Source organism: Pseudophryne corroboree, chromosome 6, assembly GCF_028390025.1.
Source record: "Pseudophryne corroboree isolate aPseCor3 chromosome 6, aPseCor3.hap2, whole genome shotgun sequence".
NCBI lineage: Eukaryota > Metazoa > Chordata > Amphibia > Anura > Myobatrachidae > Pseudophryne > Pseudophryne corroboree.
The window spans coordinates 313,733,514-313,739,513 of record NC_086449.1 but is presented as its reverse complement, the minus strand read 5'-3'; positions in this window follow the sequence as shown (position 1 = coordinate 313,739,513).

Here is a 6,000-nt window from a genome sequence, read left to right as displayed (position 1 = left end):
GCACATTAGTAGAGTGGGCATGATGACAGTTTAGACATGGACCCTGGCCCTAGGTGGTCTCAGCCCAATGTGTGTGTAGTCCATAACACTCAGGACATTAGGCTTGCCTGCAATGCTATAAAAAGCTACCCTGACTGCATGTCACAGTGACTCCTGACTGGGGATTCAGATATACAGTAGGTGTCAATCAGAGGCTTTAATGCTGCCATAACATGGCTGAGGTACTGGGAGAAGGTGGACTGTGATATCCAGAGCACTCTACTAGTGACAGACTGAATATTCCCAGTAGCCAGTAAGAGCAACACATCTAGATGTTTATGCAGGCCTGTAAGAGTCTGATCATGCTGTCTCAGGGTTTAGGTCTAGTTTGACAAGTTCATGCAGATGGAGTAAGTTGGTATGGTTGAGCCTGAATATATATATGACCTCATCATCAGACAATACATTTAGGTTCAAACACCCCCAAAAGCATCTATGGTACCTGCAAAACCTGCTGAGCATGTTCAGTTTCTTGCACCTGGGTCCTATCAGCCTGGTGGCAGAACCTCTGATACCCCAGTCATGTGCTCTCTGTTGAAGCAAACTATGCCATTTTACAAATACACAGATGAATGCAGCTGATTATGGGTCTAAGTAAGACCTAATCGCAGCAGCAAAATCTTTCTCTAATGGGCAAAACCATGTGCACTGCAGGAGGGGCAGATATAACATGTGCAGAGAGATTTAGATTCAGGTGGGTTATTTTGTTACTGTGCAGGGTAAATACTGGCTGCTTTATTTTTAAACTGCAATTTAGATTTCAGTTTGAACACACCCCACCCAAATCTAACTCTCTCTGCACATGTTATATCTGCCCTCCTGCAGTGCACATGGTTTTGCCCAATAGAGGAAAAAATGTGCTGCTGCGATTAGGTCTGAATTATGCCCTTGGTCCCTTTTATGGGCATCATAATTGTGTGCACTTTCATTTCTATAAACACATGCAAACACACTGCTGCATTTTGGCCTGAGTTTGATCCGTGTTCAATTGTGTTTCTAGTAAATTTACATGTTGTATTGTTTTCTATGGAAACTTAGTACTTGCAAGTTGGTTCGATAAAGTATTGAACCATATATGCGTGTTCAGCTGTGTTTTGCAGTTAGAATCACGTGTTTGACATTAGTAAATCTTTGAGATTGGAAAACTGGGCAAATATGCCCGAGAATGCAAATTCAGACCAACACGAATCTTAGTAAATTATCACCATAGAGTGTACGCCACCTGCCTTATATTTGTCCCTCTCAGTCTCTGTAGCTTCTTTGGAGTTATGGGAACGAAGCCCATCTACTTTAAAAGATTGAACTGTTAGACAAAGTAAAAATGCTGTGAAATCACAAATCTTATAATAGTTTCTCACTATAAAAGATACATTACAAGAACTACATTTAATAAAAATTATTCGTTATTTCTTGAACTTAATTTAGGTAATGCTTGTCTTAGCAAAATGACCATGGAGCTGGATGAATTTTATTTCTGCTAAAAATAAAACATCCAGTTCTAAGACATACAGTAGGGACCCCAAGCCAAAAAATTCTTCGGCGCCCCCCCCCCATACCCCCCATAATTGGCACTAGTAAAGGGACAAATATGCGCGCGCCCGCCAAAAAGGGTGTGTGGCTTCATTGAAATGGGCGTGGCTTCATGTAAAGGGGCGTGGCATTGCAGGAAAAGACTACCTTATACCCCAGTTTTGCAACCTGCACGCCCAGACGTTAGCCACCACAGGAAAGAAAAATAATCCTGATTCATGCCCCTTACATTATTTGTCATTTTTCCTCCTTATAGTAATGCCCAGTATACATTATTCCACATACTGGAATGGGCTTAGCCATTATGCCACACACAATAATGCACATGACACAATATGCACACACTGTAATGCCCCCGACACATTATGCCACACACCGTAATGCCTGTGACACATTATGACAGGAATCGCAATGCCCGTTATACATTTTGCTACACACTGCAATGCCCCTGATACATTATAGCACGTACAATGTCTGTGACACAGTATGACACACACCACAATGATCCTGAGACATTATACCACATACCACAATGCCCGTGATATAGCATACAACACACCGTAATGCCTAACACATTATGACACACACCGCAATGTCCGTGATACATTATGCGACACACCGTAATGCCCATTACACATTAAGTTCTACAGTAAGGCTTCTAATTACTTTTAAATCACCTGCTCGTTGCCAGGGGTTTCATACTCTTGGTTCCATGCACGGTGCCAGGGGTTTTCATGCTCAGGGTGTCATGCTCGTTGCCAGGGGTTTCATGCACTGGGTGTCATGCTCGTTGCCAGCGGTTTCATGCTCTTGGTTCCATGCACAGTGCCAGGGGTTTTCATGCTCAGGGTGTCATGCTCATTGCCAGGGGTTTCATGCACTGGGTGTCATGCTCGTTGCCAGGGGTTTCATGCACTGGGTGTCATGCTCGTTGCCAGGGGTTTCATGCACTGGATGTCATGCTCGTTGCCAGGGGTTTCATGCACTGGGTGTCATGCTCGTTGCTAAGGGGTAGTGCTTGTTGCTAGCGCCGTGCTCCCAGTGCCACATATGCCCCCAGTGCCAGATATTCCCCCACAGTGCCAGGTATATGCCCCCAGTGCCAGATATTCCCCCACAGTGCCAGGTACATGCCCCCAGTGCCAAATATACCCCCCCCCAGTGCCACAAATGCCCCCTCAGTGCCTGCTCCCCCCAGTGCCAAATATTCCCCCACAGTGCCTGCTCCCCCCAGTGCCAGATATTCCCCCACAGTGCCAGGTATATGCCCACAGTGCCAGATATTCCCCCACAGTGCCACATATGCCCCCTCAGTGCGTGCTCCCCCCAGTGCCAAATATTCCCCCACAGTGCCAGGTATATGCCCCCCGTGCCAGATATTCCCCCACAGTGCCAGGTATTCCCCCACAGTGCTTGCTCCCTCCCCCCCGCTCCTTTGTGTTCGGGGACACGGAGCACACAGCGTGCGCCTCTCCAGTGTCCCTCCTGGCTCTCCGACCGCTCTAATAAAGGAAGTGCCGGTTCGTGAGCCAATCAGAGCTCACGAACGGCACTTCCTTTATTAGACCGGCCGGAGAGCCAGGGAGGGACACAGGAGAGGCGTGCGCTGTGCGCTCCGTGTCCCTCCTTACAGCAGCGGAGGGAAGGAGACCGCAGATTGACATGCGGACGCTCGTCCGCATGTCAATCTGTGCAAAGTCAGTGGCGCCCCCGCAGCCCCTCGCCCCCAAGCCACCGCGAGGACTGCGGGGGCAGTAGTTACGCCACTGGATGCAGTGCAGGTAGGCGCCAGCTCTCCCCGCTCTGCATCCCTGTGCTGAGTTCCCCTGCTTATGCTGGCTGCTGTGCTTGTCACACTCTATGACAGGCAGCGGCGCTGGCATCATGAAGCCTCCTCTCCCCCTCCCCTGTCACAGACTCAGAGCAGTGTGCTGGGTGGATCTAAAAGGGGCAGAGCTACATGAAAATAAGGGGGGAGAGCTACATGGGACCAGGCTGCAACACAGGAGGACGAGTTGCCAGACTTCTTTATGTAAGTGGCTGGAAAAAGTGAGTGAAAGTGTGTGTGAGTGTATATGTATAGTGTGTGTGTGTGTGTATACAGTATGTGTGTGTGTGACAGTGCAGCATAATGTGTGTAAGCGTCACTGCTTCAGGGGGCGTTACGTCTTGTATAAGCATCACTGGTACAGGGGGTGTTACGTGTGTAAGCATCACTGGTATAGGGGGCGTTGCGTGTGTAAGCGTCACTGGTACAGTATATGTATAGTGTGTGTGTGTGTGTGTGTGTGTGTGACAGTGCAGCATAATGTGTGTAAGCGTCACTACTTCAGGGGGCGTTGCGTCTTGTATAAGCATCACTGGTACAGGAGGTGTTACATGTGTAAGCGTCATAGGCGTGCGCAGCACATTTTATTAGGGGTGCACTGTTGGAGGGGTGTGTCTAGCACCATCTATTGACGGTCAACGCAATATAAAATATCCACCCTTGTACCAATCCTAATAATGCAGATGCATTGTCAGATGTTGTGGTGTGCGCAGCGGCGTTTCTAGAGAGGGGTGGACCCGTGTGCAGACTCCATGTGTGGGCCCCCTCCTCTCCTGTAGCCGTCACCGCTGCTGCTAGCACTCTCAGCGCTGAGACTCTGGCACAGTGCCAGAGTCTACAGTGCATGCGCAGGACTCTAAAAAATGTCCGGCGCGACATTTTTCTGGAGTCCTGCTCATGCGCTGTAGACACTGGCACTGTGCCAGAATCTCTAGCGCTCAGTGCGCTAGCAGCAGTGGTGACAGCTACGGGAGAGGAGGGGGCCCACACACGGTCAGTGATGGATGCCGGAAAGGTAAGTATAGAAGAAATGGGTGCAGTGTGTGCATGTGGGCCCCCTCTGGACCCAGTGGCCCGTGTGCACCGCACACACTGCACCCATTATAGATATGCCAGTGGGTGTGCACCAAACAAACACCCCTGATGGCACTCACTGCAATTACACTGCTCCTCCTCAGCCTGGTCTGGCTCCCCCTCTCTTTACCCTGCAAGCTGCAGTAACTCACTGACACTGACAGTCCCAGACTAGTACTGCTACTGCTGCTGGACAAACGAGTGATGTGTTAATGCTGCTGTCGACTGCCTGCCTGTATTGAACGCTGGCTGCATGCTGCTCCTCATCAGTGGCTAGCGTTGGTATAGAATAGAAGGAGAGAGGTGGGCGTGTGACGGGTGGGTGTACGAGCAGCATGATGTCATCACGTCACATCACGCTGTTTTTGTACATGAAGGTGGAGCCGGGAGTTTGAAAGCCGGTGGCAGTGGCACCCTTGATTAACCAAGGCGTCCGGTCAGTAATGCAGTCCTGAGAGGGTGCAGCGCAGAGGGGACAGTAATCAGCTTGCTTGGCGATCGCTGCATCAGGCATGTGAGATCGGGGTGCCGGACATTAGGGGGTGCCTGTGCGCACGCCTATGGTAAGCGTCACTGGTATAGGGGGTGTAACGTGTGTAAGCATCACTGGTATAGGGGGCGTTGCTTGTGTAAGCGTCACTGGTACAGGGGGCATTGCGTTTGTAAGCGTCACTGGTACAGGGTGCGTTACGTGTGTAAGCATCAATAATACAGGGTGCGTTACGTGTGTATGCGTCTCTGCCATAGGCGTGCGCAGGGGGGGTGCCTGGTGCGCACAGGCACCCCCTAATGTCTGGCACCCCAATCTCACATGCCTGATGCAGCGATCGCAGAGCAGGCTGATTACTGCCCCCTCTGCGTTGCACTCTGTCAGGACTGCATTACTGAATGGACGCCTGGGTTAATCAAGGGTGCCACTGCCACTGGCTTTCAAACTCCCGACTCCACCTCAATGTACAAAAACAGCGTGATGTGACGTGATGACATCATGCTGCTCGCACGCCCACCTGTCACACCCGTCATAAGCCCACCTCTCTCCTTCTATTCTATGCCAACGCCAGCCACTGATGAGGAGCAGCATGCAGCCAGCGTTCCTTTTAGGAAGACAAATTCAATACTGGCAGGCAGTCGGCAGCAGGATTGACACATAACGCTTTTTCCAGCAGCAGCAGTAACTAGTCTGCGACTGTCAGTGTCAGTGAGTGACTGCAGCTTGCAGGGGAAAGAGAGGGGGAGCCAGACCAGGCTGAGGAGGAGCAGTGTAATTGCAGTGAGTGCCATCAGGGGTGTTTGTTTGGTGCACACCACAACATCTGACAATGCATCTGCATTATTAGGATTGGTACAAGGGTGGATATTTTATATTGCGTTGACCGTCAATAGATGGTGCTAGACACGCCCAAAAGGCGGTGCTAGACACACCCTTCCAAAAGTGCACCCCCTAATAAAATGTGCTGCGCACGCCTATGGTCTCTGCTGCAGGGGGCGTTATGTGTGTAAGCGTCTCTGCAGCAGTGGGCGTTACGTGT